This window comes from Schistocerca cancellata, chromosome 11 (genome assembly GCF_023864275.1).
Source record: "Schistocerca cancellata isolate TAMUIC-IGC-003103 chromosome 11, iqSchCanc2.1, whole genome shotgun sequence".
Lineage (NCBI taxonomy): Eukaryota > Metazoa > Arthropoda > Insecta > Orthoptera > Acrididae > Schistocerca > Schistocerca cancellata.
Window position 1 is genome coordinate 154,588,045 of NC_064636.1, and position 18,451 is coordinate 154,606,495.

Genomic DNA, 18,451 nt, shown 5'->3' on the forward strand with positions numbered 1-18,451 from the left:
TTTGACATGTCTCCAGTTGGCAACTGAACTCAGTTCCTGGATTTCAGAGACTCTGTTAGCAACAAAGGTTTTCCAGTGACAAGGACTACGCTGCAGCCAACAGAGAACTATTGTGGAGTCTGTCCACAAATGAATGTCGCCACTATCTACGATGCCTAAGGCATTGGACACCTTGTGAATGAGTCAGGCAAGAAGTAGCGCACCACATAATTCCAGTCGTGGGAGAGACTGTTGTTTTACAGGGGCAACCCGAGACTTGGCTGCAGCCAATGAGACCAACACGCTGTTATTGGGAAGAACACATCTGACGTATACACACGCCCCATATGCCAACTGTGAAGCGTCACAAAACCCATGAATTTCTAATTTAACATGCTGGGGGCAAGGAATGATCTTCCTGTTAATGAAAATACCATTTAGGGAAGGCAGTTGCACACAAAGAGCATTCCATTCATCAGTGAGGTTGGATGGAAGAATTTCATCCCAATCAAGGCTTAGTTGCCACAAGCGCTGCATGAACAATTTACATCTTATGACTGCTGGACCTAAAAGCCCCAGTGGGTCATAGATTGATGCTATTGTAGACAGGACACTGCGTTTGGTAACCTTTGAGAGCTGAAGACTCTTCAGCTGTACATGGCACTGGAAAGTGTCAGAGCCAGGGTGCCATAATATCCCTAACGTTTTTATGACTTGTTCACCAGTAAGATGACAAGGTAAAGACGTTTCTCTGTCCTGCACAGGAATTTTTTCCATGACCTTGTGACTATTGGAACACCATTTTCTCAGCGGAAACCCCCCTGAAGCAAGTAGTTGAGTCACCTGGATTTGAAGTTCCTGAGCTTCAGCTTCCGTGGCTGAGCCACCTAAGAAGTCATCCACATAAAAGCTAGACGTCAAGGCTTGTGATGCCATTGGAAACCTGTTTTGATTTTCCAAAGCCAACTGTTGAAGACATCTGGTAGCAAGGAAGGCAGCAGGAGCGGTTCCATAAGTGAGTGTACACAGTCTATATTCTTGCATAGGTTCAGACGGTGACTCCCGCCACAGAATTCTCTGGAAGTTCCTATCATCAGGATGGAGAGACACCTGGCGATACATTTTTGCTATGTCAGCTGACAGAGCCACATTAAAAGAGCGAAATTTTATAATAATGGAAAATAAATCTGGCTGGACAGTGGGACCAACCATCAAGATATCATTGAGAGATACTCCATTAGAAGTGGCAGCAGAGCCATCAAATACTACCCTCAACTGAGTAGTGGAGCTGCATTCTTTGAAGACAGCATGATGTGGAAGGTAACACCTTGGACCAATAATACCTTGAGGATTAGAGATCTCCATGTGCCTCAATTCGACATATTCATGCATGAATGCAGTATATTCCTTCTGCAGATTCGGTTGCCTTTTAAACCTCCTCTCAAGATGCGCCAGTCTCCGAGATGCTTGTTGTCGTGATTCGCCTAATGATTTACAGTCAGGTTTCACTGGTAGTCGAACCACAAATCTCCCTTCTTCATCTCGTGCCGTGTGGCGCTGAAAGTGTGCCTCACATATTTTATCCTGCTTACTTATCGTTTTCGTAGACAGTTCCTCTAACTCCCAAAACCTTTGCAGTTTGGCATCTAAATTGTCACCTCTAACAAAGCACGAGGTCGCTGTAGAACGAGCCATGTTGCATGAAGCTGAAGGCATCCTACCAGACAAAATCCAGCCAAATCTTGTTTCGACCAGTGAAGGATGACTTGGTTTCGCCAGCCTTTCCTTACAAACAACGTCAAGGAAAACCTCAGCACCAAGAATTAAATCTACTGTGGCAGGCTTGTTGAATTCTGGATCAGCGAGTGGAAGATTACATGGGACACTCCAGGACCTTGTGTCTATCTTGCTCGCTGGTAGGTCACTAGTGACATGATTTACGATAGCACAAGTGGTTCTGATATGAAAGTCGTTGAGCCTCGATGACAGTTCAACATCACAAGTGTAAGACACTGAGGCTGCAAAGGCATTGTTTATACCCTTCACAGAAAACGAATGTTTACTTCGTTTCAGTTTTAATTTCTCTGCCATGCCCTTAGATATAAAGGATAGCTGACTCGCACTATCTAGCAGAACTCTGCAAACCTGCTGTCTACCCATGCTGTCTTTAATGTTGACAACAGCTGTTGCTAACAAAACATTACAATGGATGTTTGCCTTCCCGTTCATAGCTTGATGGGCCAAGGAATGGCCTCCTGGTTCACTATTCTGCCCGTTCCTTGGTTCAGCAGGCTTGTGGAGCAGTACGTTGTGCCTCCCCTTACAGGTCTTACAAGGAGAAATCCTGCATTTAGTAGAGAAATGACCAGAGCGGATGCACAAAAAACAAAGCTTATTTTTTGTCACATATGCCCTTCGCTCATCGACATTTAGTGCTTGAAACCCTTTGCATTTAGTGATAGTATGAGGTTCACTACAAAATTTAGATGATTCCTCAGCATCAGCATTAGCGAGATGAGCCCTCCTCACATGTCTTGTTTGACTTAAATTATTGGCATTTCCTTGCGAATCCCTTGAGGTGTTATCCCTGAACCTGATCAACTCAAGGGCCTGACATTTTGTTTCCAAAAAATCTATTAGTTGATTTAATGTGGTGAATGTTGACCCAGACATCTTTACCTCCCACTCATGACGATCTGTGGGTCGCATACTGGACAGAATCTCTTCCGAAAGAATAACTTCATGAAGTGGAACATCAGGTTTGAGAGCTTCTAAGGCCTTCAAATGGCTGCATACGTGATTAATTAGTTGCCTATAATCGCTCGCTGCGCCATGGCCGACTGTAGGCAAGGCCAACAAAGCCTTAGCACGTCTGGCTGCAATTATTTTTGGGTTATTATACCTCTGCGTAATAAGTCCCCAGGCTATCGATAGATTTCCTGCTGTGGCAGGTATATGTTTCAAAAGGTCCATAGCTTCACCTCGCAAAGACGAATTAAGGTAATGAAGTTTTTGAACGTCATCAATTGAATTGTTATTCATAATGAGACTCAAAAACGTATCCCTGTATGATGACCACTTAAGGTAGTCACCTTCAAAATTTGGCAAGTTAATAGCGAGTAGTTTCAAAGAACTGACACTGCCTGATGGATTCGAGCCCAAAGGCTGCGGAAGCTGGATGTACCTCTTCATTGAACCCTTGATAGTGGATTCAACAAAGTCCCACGAATCCTCGAATTCTGCCCTGTCCTTACTATGATCTGCTGATTCGTCTTAAATTTCCAGCCGTGTTTGAGACGACTCAAAATCAATTTGAATCCGAGTCAATCGACTTAATTTTGATTCCAACATTTCGATGCTGGCACTGTCTGCAGACTGCACAAAGCTCGCTAAGCGCGCGAGAGCGGCCTTTGCTACACCTCTCTGCTTGACTAATTTTGTTTTCTCTGAGGGCTCCATTTTAGGACCAGGAAGATGATAGTAGGAAGCCAACAGTTGCACTTACCACGCTGCAGCGGCAGTACGGACAGGAACAGCAGCAGCGTCACGGGCACTGGCAGCTGGCGTGGCAGGCGCTGCGGTCTCCGACGGCGCGAAGTTTCGGTGGGAGCAGGACGTGACGTCAGCGATGATGCTGGCACCGACGCGTTTCTGTGCCTCTCGCGTTTGAATTAGAGACACATTAAATGTTCACAAATATGTCCCCGATCGCCGTTGTTAAGGCTGTTATTCTCGAAGTCCCGAACAGGCCTTGGAACACTCGATAGCAGTCAACAACGAAACCTATAACGTGTGCAGCTCACACGTGGGTTTTTAGAAGTTCACAAATACCGGAACATAAATCCGCGCGAACGTACATTCCGTGTGGTCACTATCCGGCCCGGAGGACCAAAAAATGTGCGCGCGGGCTCTTCTTCCCTTGGTGGCACATTTGAGTGTGAATGTATAGTACGAGAGGACTTCCTGTCCTCCCCTTGTTTCCACTCACAATAACTAGACGGAACAAGTTGTATGGTATAAGTGTTTATTACATTAAACGTTACAACGTGCACAGGCAGCGCGCCAACTGCGGCTCCTGGCTTAGCTGGGAGACATACACGCCCGTCCGCTACGGGGTCTCACAGCTACCTGCTCGGCCGTTACAACGGCTAATCCTACCTGCGCGCACAAAGGACCTGGGAGGTCCACTTCCGCATGTAGGTTGCAAATTCTTCCAACAGGGAGCAGACTATACTGGACAGTCTGACCTGTCCAGTTTGAAGCTGCCACTAGATGGCAGTTGGAGTGAGTAGCAGAGTCCAAACAGCGTTAATGCGAAACCCGTTTGCACCGAAATAAAGTTAGTTCCAATTTTGGGTACCAGGTGCGAATATGTCGCTGTGCAACATCTCTACATCTACACCTACATCTACATCCATACTCCGCAAGCCACCTGACGGTGTGTGGCGGAGGGTACCTTCAGTACCTCTATCGGTTCTCCCTTCTATTCCAGTCTCGTATTGTTCGTGGAAAGAAGGATTGTCGGTATGCCTCTGTGTGGGCTCTAATCTCTCTGATTTTATCCTCATGGTCTCTTCGCGAGATACACGTAGGAGGGAGCAATATACTGCTTGATTCTTCGGTGAAGGTATGTTCTCGAAACTTTGACAAAAGCCCGTACCGAGCTACTGAGCGTCTCTCCTGCAGAGTCTTCCACTGGAGTTTATCCATCATCTCCGTAACGCTTTCGCGATTACTAAATGAACCTGTAACGAAGCGCGCTGCTCTCCGTTGGATCTTCTCTATATCTTCTATCAACCCTATCTGGTACGGATCCCACACTGCTGAGCAGTATTCAAGCAGTGGGCGAACAAGCGTACTGTAACCTACTTCCTTTGTTTTCGGATTGCATTTCCTTAGGATTCTTCCAACGAATTTCAGTCTGGCATCTGCTTTACCGACAATCAACATTATATGATCATTCCATTTTACATCACTCCTAATGCGTACTCCCAGATAATTTATGGTATTAACTGCTTCCAGTTGCTGACCTGCTATTTTGTAGCTAAATGATAAAGGATCTATCTTTCTGTGTATTCGCAGCACATTACACTTGTCTACATTGAAATTCAATTGCCATTCTCTGCACCATGCGTCAATTCGCTGCAGATCCTCCTGCATTTCAGTACAATTTTCCATTGTTACAACCTCTCGATACACCACAGCATCATCTGCAAAAAGCCTCAGTGAATTTCCGATGTCATCCACCAGGTGATTTATGTATATTGTGAATAGCAACGGTCCTATGACACTCCCCTGCGGCACACCTGAAATTACTCTTACTTCGGAAGACTTCTCTCCATTGAGAATAACATGCTGCGTCCTGTTATCTAGGAACTCCTCAATCCAATCACACAATTGGTCTGATAGTCCATATGCTCTTACTTTGCTCAATAAACGACTGTGGGGAACTGTATCGAACGCCTTGCGGAAGTCAAGAAACACGGCATCTACCTGTGAACCCGTGTCTATGGCCCTCTGAGTCTCGTGGACGAATAGCGCGAGCTGGGTTTCACATGACCGTCTTTTTCGAAACCCATGCTGATTCCTACAGAGTAGATTTCTCGTCTCCAGAAATGTCATTATACTCGAACACAATACGTGTTCCAAAATTCTACAACTGATCGACGTTAGAGATATAGGTCTATAGTTCTGCACATCTGTTCGACGTCCCTTCTTGAAAACGGGGATGACCTGTGCCCTTTTCCAATCCTTTGGAACGCTAGGCTCTTCTAGAGACCTACGGTACACCGCTGCAAGAAGGGGGGCAATTTCCTTCGCGTACTCTGTGTAAAATCGAACTGGTATCCCATCAGGTCCAGAGGCCTTTCCTCTTTTGAGCGATTTTAATTGTTTCTCTATCCCTCTGTCGTCTATTTCGATATCTACCATTTTGTCATCTGTGCGACAATCTAGAGAAGGAACTACAGTGCAATCTTCCTCTGTGAAACAACTTTGGAAAAAGTCTCTGGTGCTCATTCTGAACAAATTGAGCAAGTGGCGGTTAATAACAAGCTCAACAATCTGCCTTTCTCACTTGTTTGACCCTTCCTGCCCACGTTCCGTTCCCAATCCATTACACATGGAAAAATTTCTATACGTCTTTCATTCATCCGTAGCAGTACTTGGTCGCCAACATTGGAAACAATTTCTTTCCGGTGTAAATCGGTTTCGCATAGGCGCACTAGTACTCCGTGTTTCGCTGCCATACATAAGGGGCAGTCCACACTGGACCTCACACTGTGGTCACCCCGTGGCGCAGTGGCGCTACCTCCCACGCAGGGTGGCCTCACCCCCTAGAGGTGGGCCAAACGGTTATTCTGGAGTAACCGTTATCACAGTTCCAGTTATTCTTTGATAACCGTTATCGTTAACTGTTATTAATAACTGCCAAGTTATTTTTCGCTAGCGAATACCGATAACTCCGACAGTTAAATAACGACATAGTTGGAATCCATCAGTTTAGTTATCAGTATAACTGCGAGTAGTGTGAAATAGCAGGAATGTCGTATGAATTGTGTCATAACCTTAGCTTATTAACTCCGGGTACATTTTAGTTGATGTTAGAACGATTATTAGTGTTTCATATTATATGTTTGTAGGTTATCGGTCGCTATTAGAAATATTATCTTCGCAGCTGCGACAGAAAGTACGCGGAACTTCGCCAAAGCACTGTTTAAGTAAAATGTTAACAACGTGCGTTTTTAAGTATGAAGTAATATGTAAACTGAGTACTGTAGGTTAAATTCGAAGCTTAATTTCTTGTGCTGCTCACATAATAGAATAAAGTGTATAGCCTTATAATACAACAAAAAATATACGTAATATGACAGATTCGTTTACTCCTGTGCTGTAAAAGCTAGTCCTATTGGGGAAAGTGTGAGTACGCTAATCCAAGTTTTATGTCAGATTTGCAAACTGCTCGATTTCTCCAGCGACAGCATGTTTATAACATATGAAGACATGCAGATCGAAAAGGTTGACAGTGTTACATTTCTGGGACTACAACTCGACAATAAATTCAGTAGGGAAGGGCATACCACATTTTTTTATTCTATTATTTCATAAGGGAGCATATTCTGTGGGAACTTATCAAACGTAGCAAAAGTTTTTCGCATGTAAAAGCGTGTAATAAAAATCGTTTGTGGTATCAATTCAAGAACATCATGTAAGAACCTGTTCAAGGAACTTTGTATTCTAACCACAGCTTCCTAGTATATTTATTCCTTTATGAAATTTGTTACAAGTATTTCCAACCAATAGCTTAATACATAATATCAGTACTAGAAATGGGAACAGCAATCTACATAAAGACCTAAAATTACTTACCTTGGTCCAAAAGGGGTCCAATATTCAGGAACATGCATTTTCAATAAACTGCCAGCAAGTCAGCAACCATTAAAAACTTGGTTTCAGATAAGGCACGGTTTACAGTATGTTTGAAAGACTATTTGATACAGAAGTGTCTGATTCCACCCGTCATCAATATGCCGGAAATGGCTATTTTAAGTGTGTCTATGACGTCACTACATACACATGGCAACAAACACAAAGATACATATAAATAATACAATAACATTTCCCACCAAAAATACAATCAAACCAATGGGACAACTGCGGGAAGTTGGGGGTTTTAGGGTGAGGACAAGCTAGTAAAAAAAACACACCATGATCCCAAAACACAAAATGAAGAACAAAAAGAAAAAAAAATTACAGCATTCTGCTACACCAACAAAAATCTGCAGGAATCGGACACTTCCCTTGAACAATATAGGTCAACTATAGGTGACCATACCAAAACACCAATACCCACAACTAAAAGTACGAAAATTGGAATCAGACATTTCCCTTGACCTATATAGGTCAACCTCAGATGACGATACTAAAACATCAACACACACAACTATGAAAATGGGAATCGGTAATTTCCGGTGACCTATATAGGTCCACCACAGCTACTGATGCCAAAAAACGAACACCTACAACTGCGAAAAATAAAACCACAATCCCAAAAGTCCACAAATCAATCATCCCTACATAAATTAAATCACATTCAATACATCATAAATACACAAAACATCACAGCTAGAAAAAAAAATTTAATTACCACCAGCAAATTCCGGCACTGCAACCTAGATCGACAGCCCCCCCCCCCCACACACACACACACAAACCAACTCATAAACAACGTGCCGTAATGACATTCACACACCACAACACCTTTACGTCGAAGCAGACGGGTGGAATCAGACGCTTCCATTGACCCCTCCTTCTACTCTGTAGATGAATATCGTAACAGAGACTGATAGACCAGCTTAGGTAAAAATTCTGCTATATTTCAGTTTTGACAGCACTTGGTTGCAACAGTCAAGATCGGGTATTCTGTGTACGATAAATTTATTAAAAGTACGTAACTGTGTTTTATTCTGTCAGTGTACCAATTCTGTAAATATTAGCAGTTACTGTGATATATTCACATATTTTGACAATCTCCTGACAAATGATGAGGATAATAGTTATTATATTCCACTGTATTATGTTATACTTTCTGACATGTTATTTGTCATTCGCGATGGCCAGCGGCTATTTCCGTAGCAGTACGAAAATATTTGTTCGCTCCAGTTACTATCCTCTCTGGCAATATCACCTGGAACTACGACCTTTAACTGGAGTCACCGAGTCAGGAACGTCTAGACACACAGTTATTCCGTTACCAGCTTCCAGGTTATCTGTGGTGGTAGCCCGATAACTACCAGAGAACTAGAACTACGAGCCAATAACGATAACTGCCAGAGGAGAATACCGGTCTCTGACAGTTATTTCCATAGTCGCTCGAATTCCTAAGTAACTTTCCTTCTACTACCCGTCCAAGCTAAATTAACATGTAAGGCGGTGGCTTAAGGGAACGACTGTACTTGTTAATGCCTGTACTGCAGCTCCTATCAGCCACAGCTCGGACATTAACTTTATTTAATTGTTTATGCTAAAAGTAACGAAGGCCCACGAAATAGTACACAGTTCTTATCAACAGATGGCGCGCAGTCTCACAGTTATTCCCATGGTCTATAGAATGCCTTCCAAATGCGCAGTACGATCTTCGGTCAACAGATGGCGCGAGGCACTGTTGACACTAAACAGTTATTGAAATAACTGCCAGAATCAGAGGAACGGTTATCGCAGTAACCGTTACTTCTCAGTAACCGGTTATTTCTATCAGTTACGTTATTTTTTGCCACCTCTATCAGCCACGCATCATGGCGGTACCCCGCCACCGCCTCCACGTGAGTCACCTCTACTGCCAGCCCAAGTACCACGTGAGACACCACACTGTCAAATGTTTTGCTAATGAACAAAACACCGAAAGAATTAAAATCACCCAGAAACAACTTACACTTTTCTAAGGCACACTAGTGATCTTACTCCATTATTATGGGCAATCGAGGTGTGTCTCAAAGCGCGGATTCCACACATTCGCGATTAAATATCTTTATGAAACTTTTGGCTGCAGCTACTGTTCATCCGACAGTTCTGCACAACTAATCTGGCTACACACGAGACGCTTTGGACAGGGCTTCAATACGGTGCATCAGTTGCGTTGCATACGTCGCGACAGGCGAGTATGGATACTGAAACCACTGCACGCAGTTCACTGTCACAGAAGTGAAAAACATTTTGGGTTGCTTATTATCAGCAAAATTCGTGCAACTTATCAAGTCATCCTGTCCCTCACGTGTGAGGACAGTCAGTTTTCCGTGACATCGAGCGTCCTGTGTTGCGACTGTATGAGGGGAGTGAACTGGGCAGTCGCTGTGTTGATCTAGCTGTTTGCAAAGTCGAAATTGAAAATTTTATAGTTTTTAACTCAAATTTGCGTTTTATGACGATGTGCAGTGTAACTGATACACATTTTTAGTACTTTGTCATGCTAAAGTGTCTAAGTGTGACGTCAGTGACTTATCATCAATTACGTGTAAGGCTTCTGTAACAGTACATGGCTAAACGAAGTATTTACTATAGGTTTCAGTCAAATATAATTAGCAAATGCCTCCACAAATGTAATTCTAGTGTGATTCAGTCTTCTGTCGGAAACTAATAACAAATCTACCTCGATTCTCCCAATTATCGCACTGGAAATGGCACAAATTGAATCTAAATTCTACCGTCGTTATAGGCTGCACATAAAAATTTAAACTGCACTTTAATCGTGTCATTTGAACGTCAAATAAAGAAGTTGATAAATGACGGTGCCGTATACACTAGCGTTCATTCTTTGGTCACGTAAGATACAACTGCAAGCACGATTCCGACAACTTTTCTGCACAACAAGTCGCACAGAACACGACGTGTCTCAAAGATCTCTGATGCCTATCTTTGTCGACACACCAGGCAGGCTCTGTTATCACACGAATATTAACACGAGAACAGCCAAACAAAGCGCTGAAGTGTTGTATAGTGCAAAAAAATAGTGTGCTGTGTGATCGCTTCCCTTTCACCAGCAAATCTCAAAAGACGGGACGTGACGTCACAGAACATGAAAGAAAACCTTTCGTACTCTCTTTATTATCGAACGACAATCATTTCGATAACTTCTCAAGAATTCGCCAACTACTAACCAAATCTTCGCCTCAGTCTAACCAGGATATTGGGGAAAGCGCTCGTGCATCACAACGGTAATTCCATAAAATTGTAAAATACTGAAATGAATGCGAGAGCTGCGTTTCATCGCCAGAAGTATGTCGGCATGGCGCCACGAGTTCTGATTCGCGAGTGGACTACTGGATTCGGAACGCCCACGCACAAAACAGCTTCCGACGACAGATGAGTTAACGTGTGTAATATCCGACGTTGAACATGTAAGCGAGAAGTTAAGGAAAGGCTTGGAATTATTCTCAACGTGTGTTCTAAGTCGCCAAGTGCTCTCATTCTGAAACACAGGCTTCAATAGTCTGACCAGTTTGCACTCATTTTTAAACAAAAGCAAGTTTTTCTCGCGGCTAAATGTTTGAGACGTAATATCTCCTGGCGCGTGTGTGTCGTACGATCATATAATTTTGCAAATACTTTCTATGACGTGTGAGGATACCGTCTGCAAACTATGTTGCGAATACAGTTTGTACTAATACATTAAAACGTTATGTCTGATGCCTAAGCTGACTGCTTGAAAATGTGCTAGTTCACGTGTATCTCTGTGTGTGTGTGTGTGGCGGGGAGAGATCAGCGAAAATTTTCTCAAGTATTTGAAGTGTTGTCTGGAGTTTGTTGCGAGCCGCTGACTGCTCTTGTGAAATACCGGCTGAATGACGTCAGCGTATTTCAGCGCAGTGCGTTACGTTACCTCGTGACAAGCCGAGTTTCCAACTGTGATACTTCTCTTACTGTGTGAAGCCCTTCAAGTCAGAATACACCGCTGAATGAGTACATTACGACGACATTTTAGAAGTTTAAAGTCGGCCAAAGTAGGCGAAATATTGAAAAGTAAATTTCTGTCAGCCATGCAAGCCGCTAGATGGGCAAACTGCAATCGCCCTCGGCTTGCGGTCCAGTGTTACAGACAGCCACGGCTGCTGGAATCAGCGGCGGAAGACGCCGCGTCGCACTAAAACTCACTCACTCCCACGTGCTGACTTTGATGGTTTTCCCATACTTGCGTCATTTCGTTGCAGTGACGTAATTAGGAACGCGTGGCTTTCGCGGTACGAGAATTCTCTTGGAATCGATACTGGCACATCGAAACACTACCCGACTGAATGTGGCGCTATCTTCCGTTCGTTCCAAGTTAATCTCGCTCAAGTTATCAGCGGTTAAACGACTGTAACTAGGCGATAAATAACGATTAATAAATTATTAAAAACTCGACACGCTAATTTATCACACTATTCGCCATCCCTTATTGATCGTATCGATCCTAATTTTTTGAAGTAAGACAATGTATTAGACAAGAGTATTCGTTGACTTTGCTCTGTCGCGAGTTACGCGGCAAACCGCAGTAAAGCGTGCTGAACAGGATCCGCAGCCTACAAGTAATCCAGCAGAGGCCAGCTGCCCGCCTTACCTCTCCCTGGTATCCTCGCCGGGGTGCGGGACTGCTTCGCACGCTGTCACCCGTCTGGCTGCTGCGTCAGAACTGCGCCGGTGCCCTGCTGCAGGGAAGCAGATACGCGCCGCCTCGCCAGCCGCTATTCAAGTGGTGGGGCAGCGGGCTCTTACATCACGTGACCCGAACCGTCCCCCCACCCCTACCGCACGCAACGAACGCTGCAAGCTCTGACCTCGCTTCCCGTAGTTATTTCTTTTTTTTTCCAAGAAGCAAACACACGCAACGCTTCCTGGGACAGAACGCTGAAATCCGAATACATAATTCCGTCCTCCGCTTGCCTCTACGTCCGCTCAGCTTTGTAACACGTCGGATCGAAAGCGCCTGAGGCCCTGCTTTGCACTTTAACGCAAACGATGCTTTGCACAGTCCACCTCTCTTTGTGGTCAATACAGAAATTATCTACGCAGAGCCATGTGTGTATAGTCTGTCGGTAAACTGAAGAGCGAGCGAGCGAGTCCCCACTCTGCCAACCCAGCTACGTCACAGGGCGCTTCTACAGGCTGTTCCACAACGTAGTACCGGCCCTGCCGCGGCGCGCGCTTTGAATCTGTGGCGACGCCGTACACAGATACGTCTCGGCTGCATTTACTTTTAGACAAATGCATTAAGACCATAAGGAATACAAAATACGATAGCTTCTTTCGAAATACAACAACAGAGTAAATAATATTAACATAAGAACGGAAGTCAGGATTCTACTACAAACATAGAACCGAATGCCTGTTCATGTGAATATGCTATATGTTCCTCTACTACTACTCGTAAAACGAACCGCACATAATTCAATCAATCTGCAAAATTTAGGGCTTGTTCTTACTTTGTGTTTCTAGTCAAAGGTAGAAGTTTTCTTTGAAGGACTGTATTGAAACTTAACAATTCTTGCAACATGAAGATTGTTTAAAAAGTAAGCAGAAATTTACAATTTTGTGTGTTAGTCCGATTTGCACTACTTTTTTGTCACTGTCTTCGTGAACATGTCCCTAAAGTATGTGTACAATGTTATGCATATTGGCTATTTACTCTGTTATCAGTTGTCAAAAAGATTACATGTGTTTTTGGTAGCATCAACGATTATTTGTTTTGTATAAAAATAGATTAGAGAATCTGTATCAAATTTTGTTGTAAGAATGGAATGAAATGTATGAAAGTTTTAGAAATGTTGAATATTGCTTTTGGTGAACTTGTTATGAGTAAACCAACGGCATGCAAGTGGTATAAACATTTCAAAGTGGGTCTTAAAGGGCAGCAGTTTTACAAGAATGGATGAGATTAAAAATGTGCAGTTAGAAGAAATATAAACTATACCGAAGAAACAGTTCCTAAAGTGTTTCGCGAATTAGGAAAAGCACTGGCAAAAGTGTGTAGTATGTAATGGGGAATATTTTGAAGAGTATAACATTGCTGTAGACTAACAAATAAAGTTCTTACCAAAAAATAAAAGTTGATATGTAAGCGCACCTCGTATGTCAAGCTTTCTGCTTGGAAGTCCAGAATCGGGGTACGTGTTTCGAAGGAAATTTCAGCATTGTTTACAATAGCTATTGCGCACATGTTTTAAGCAATATGTCTTAGAATCGGGGGAATAGTGACCGAGACAGAGATTTAGTGTTCCATCAGCATCAAAGATTTTACGTGATTTTGAAACTGTCTATAACGATGGGTTTCCTCGGAAAATTATTAATTTCTTTCGTGGGGATTCCAGTAAACCATGCGGCTTATTTCCGCGTTTCTTCTTTATGCGTCCTATTGGGCGAGGCTGACATTTCCCTGAATTGCAGCCGTTTGGTTGGGAGTAGTAATATTAGCCAACAGTTCTTTTTGCGTCGGCTCTTTAACATACGCTGTACTAACATTAGAGACGATCCAACGCTTGTTACTCTGCAAATACCTCCTCTTCTTCGTATTCTGCACATTTTCTTACAATGCTAGGCGATTACCCATCACTTCCGGATATCGAAGTATATCAGTAAGTATACAAAGTTAACTGACACTGGCAACTAAAATCCCACGAACAGAAACGACGAATATCACTGCACGCCGATCTGCACCGCTACACAGGTAACGAGCAACAGATTCTGGGTGCCCCTGTAGTCCGGTGGCAGCGTTCTTCCGGGAAAGGCCACTTCCCCCACCGAAAGCGGTGCTCGCTCTTCAGTTTACAGACAGACTATAAACCGCATACGATCGCAAGCCTTCAACGAATCATAGATTCAGAACGTATCCTTAAACACTTTAGCTGCACTTCCAGCATTACATGTCCTTTTAACTCGAAATGGTCGCCGTTTCTATTTTCCATAGTTGTTTTGATTTCAGTCTTACAGAGAATCTGATAGGTCACAAGTAAACACAGTAATTAATTAGTAGAGGTTAAATTTTTCTGTCTGCTCCCTTGTGCTGTGCCAACTAAAATGGCCGGAACGTTTATTTTGTGGCAGCAGTAAGCGTCAGTTTGGCACTGGTTACTTATAAAACTTTGTAACAAGAGGGCGTTATCTGTGCTGTGATTGGCTGAGGCAGAATACACTGAGCAGTCGCCGTATTCGGTTTGGTGCCACATTTGCTGATTTTCTATTGAAACTTAGGTCCAAGGAAAAAAAAAATGCACCAAACACTCAAGTTACCTGCGCGATTACTTACAACGCAACAATATCGGTATACCATAACGTAATACCTGCAAGCTGCAGTTACCTTAGGGTCGAATATGAAGTTCAATCTCTGCCGCTTCAAACTAACTACAGTAAGATTAACGCTGTTGATCACCACACGAAACTGTTGACGTCGAATCCTTTTGTTCAGTCCTGCCTGAAAAGTTTCGTTCGAGAAAAAACTTTGTTGATAAAGTTTTGCAACAACTTATAAAAAACTGCGCCATTCGTCACGTAAAGACTGGCTACTGCATCTCGTACTGTGAGACCAGACACTGCCACACCTGTTTGAAGACCTCCTGGGCGGCGTCTGCACGTGTTGCGGCAGTGTTTGACCGCCGTGTCGGCTGCTGACTCCTGACTGCTGGACCCACGGTAGGGGTCGTGGGTTCTCTCCCAGCAGGTCCTCTCCCACTCAGAAATCCGGGCCTCGCCGCCGTGTGTGAGGATGTGGCGGTAGCTGTTAGGCCGTGGCCAAACAGGACGCGCCTAGGATGTTTCTTTGCATTTTTCATTATTATTCACTATCCTTGTAGGTTTGAGTAATTAGCTTTGTTGGTACTCAGCCTACGATAAACTGCTATAGAGATAATAAACCTCGAATAAAGATTTGATCAATAAAAAATTAAAAATCACCTCTCTCATTCTCCTTTCAAGTAAACAGACTTTTCATAATTAATCTCGAGTCCCATAGGAAAAAAAATTTAAAATTTGTTTAAAGACACCTACGAAAATAGAGATTACAAAGATGATACTAATCCTCTTTTAGCCGCATTAGAGAGTAACTGTCCACGCATACAATTGCCATGTTTTACGTTTATCTAGTCACTAATGATCATTTGCATATTTTAATGATGTAACAAAGTAGAAAGAGGAAATAATTAATTTGCGCAGGCGATATGTATAAAAATATTTAGCAATAATTTTCATAATAGGAAAATACAAAGAAAAATTGCCATTTGAAATTGATAAATAAGGAGACTAAAATTACGTCTGTGACTTGGCAGTTTACTTGTTTGTTTGGAGTTAGCAAAATTTACACGACAGAAGAAAGAAGGCATGAAGGTCGAGGGCACTTTTTGATAAACTGTAAGTAGAACAGTACTTGCTGTAACTACAGGGTGTTCCAAAAATGACAGGTATATTTGAAACGGTGATAAAAACTAAACGAGCAGCGATAGAAATACACCGTTTGTTGCAATATGCTTGGGACAACAGTATATTTTCAGGCAGACAAACTTTCGAAATTACAGTAGTTACAATTGTCAACAACAGATGGCGCTGCGGTCTGGGAAACTCTATAGTACGATATTTTCCACATATCCACCATGCGTAGCAATAATATGGCGTAGTCTCTGAATGAAATTACCCGAAACCTTTGACAACGTGTCTGGCGGAATGGCTTCACATGCAGATGAGATGTACTGCTTCAGCTGTTCAATTGTTTCTGGATTCTGGCGGTACACCTGGTCTTTCAAGTGTCCCCACAGAAAGAAGTCACAGGGGTTCATGTCTGGCGAATAGGGAGGCCAATCCACGCCACCTCCTGTATGTTTCGGATAGCCCAAAGCAATCACACGATCATCGAAATATTCATTCAGGAAATTAAAGACGTCGGCCGTGCGATGTGGCCGGGCACCATCTCGCATAAACCACGAGGTGTTCGCAGTGTCGTCTAAGGCAGTTTGTACCGCCACAAATTCACGAAGAATGTCCAGATAGCGTGATGCAGTAATCGTTTCGGATCTGAAAAATGGGCCAATGATTCCTTTGGAAGAAATGGCGGCCCAGACCAGTACTTTTTGAAGATGCAGGGGCGATGGGACTGCAACATGGGGCTTTTCGGTTCCCCATATGCCCCAGTTCTGTTTATTGACGAAGCTGTCCAGGTAAAAATAAGCTTCGTCAGTAAACCAAATGCTGCCCACATGCATATCGCCGTCATCAATCCTGTGCACTATATCGTTAGCGAATGTCTCTCGTGCAGCAATGGTAGCGGCGCTGAGGGGTTGCCGCGTTTGAATTTTGTACGGATAGAGGTGTAAACTCTGGCGCATGAGTCGATACGTGGACGTTGGCGTCATTTGGACCGCAGCTGCAACAAGACGAACGGAAACCCGAGGCCGCTGTCGGATCACCTGCTGCACTAGCTGCGCGTTGCCCTGTGTGGTTGCCGTACGCGGTCGCCCTACCTTTCCGGCACGTTCGTCCGTCACGTTCCCAGTCGGTTGAAATTTTTCAAACAGATCCTTTATTGTATCGCTTTTCGGTCCTTTGGTTACATTCAACCTCCGTTGAAAACTTCGTCTTGTTGCAACAACACTATGTTCTAGGCGGTGGAATTCCAACACCAGAAAAATCCTCTGTTCTAAGGAATAAACCATGTTGTCCACAGCACACTTGCACGTTGTGAACAGCACACGCTTACAGCAGAAAGACGACGTACAGAATGGCGCACCCACAGACTGCGTTGTCTTCTATATCTTTCACATCACTTGCAGCGCCATCTGTTGTTGAAAATTGTAACTACTGTAATTTCGAAAGTTTGTCCGCCTGAAAATGTACTGTTGTCCCAAGCATATTGCAACAAACGGTGTATTTCTATCGCTGCTCGTTTAGTTTTTATTGCCGTTTCAAATATACCGGTCATTTTTGAAACACCCTGTAGATTTTATTTAATAGTTACAGCTGCCGAAATATGACACAGACTAATTTTTCACTGGAGCTCCATGGCTTTCCTGTACCATTGTAAAGAGCTTTCCTCCAGAGGACTAACGACATACGGCGACTAGACAGAGACAGGGTAACCGCTCTGCAGACCTCTTTCCCTCAGTCAGCAGAGCAACGCCCACACACGCCTGCCCTGCTGCGCTCTGTATGTCGGCAGACACGAGACACGGGTGCGGCCCGTGTGTTCGCCCCTTCGGCTGTCACGTGGTGTTCAGAATGTCGACATGGAGCGCCGATAAAGGGCAGAAAGCGGTTCCGGACAGACGCCAGTGAACGTCGAATTTCGTCTGGACTTCAGCACTGAGGGCCGTGTCATGTCACGTGTCACGTCGGCGGCGGCGTTTCCTCTCAGACTTGTCGTTCTAATTTGTCCCTTGCCCTCTCTTGAAAATGCCAGTGATGAGAATTTTTCAGTCGCTTGGTACCACTCATTGCTCCAGCGGCCTGCGGTGAAATGCTGCTGGGACGGGAGCCAGTTCTCCCTCGCAATCCCTATAGAACGTTGCAGGTACATCATCCGGTCCTGACGCATTCTAACCGTTGTGGATTTTTAGATGAACCTATATTCCGCAACCACTTTACATCTGCCATTTCGGCGTTAGTGCGAAGACTGAAACGAGGAACCCTATTACGATCTTCCACTGTAAGATGTTGTTGTTGTTGTGGTCTTCAGTCCTGAGACTGGTTTGATGCAGCTCTCCATGCTACTCTATCCTGTGCAAGCTTCTTCATCTCCCAGTATCTACTGCAACCTACATCCTTCTGAATCTGCTTAGTGTATTCATCTCTTGGTCTCCCTCTACGATTTTTACCCTCCACACTGCCCTCCAATGCTAAATTTGTGATCCCTTGATGCCTCAAAACATGTCCTACCAACAGATCCCTTCTTCTAGTCAAGTTGTGCCACAAACTCTTCTTCTCCCCAATTCTATTCAATACCTCCTCATTAGTTATGTGATAT

At 43.8% G+C, this 18,451-nt stretch overlaps 1 protein-coding gene across 1 annotated transcript in view; it reads right to left on the reverse strand.

The window, feature by feature from the left end:
* Positions 1-12,133, reverse strand: part of LOC126108389 (speckle-type POZ protein-like) — a 95,414-nt gene extending 83,281 nt beyond the window's left edge. The window contains exon 1 of the mRNA XM_049913600.1: positions 12,071-12,133. The gene's annotated coding sequence lies outside the window, so the exon portion shown is untranslated. The remainder of the gene's footprint in view (positions 1-12,070) is intronic.
* Between the last annotated feature and the right edge of the window lie 6,318 nt (positions 12,134-18,451).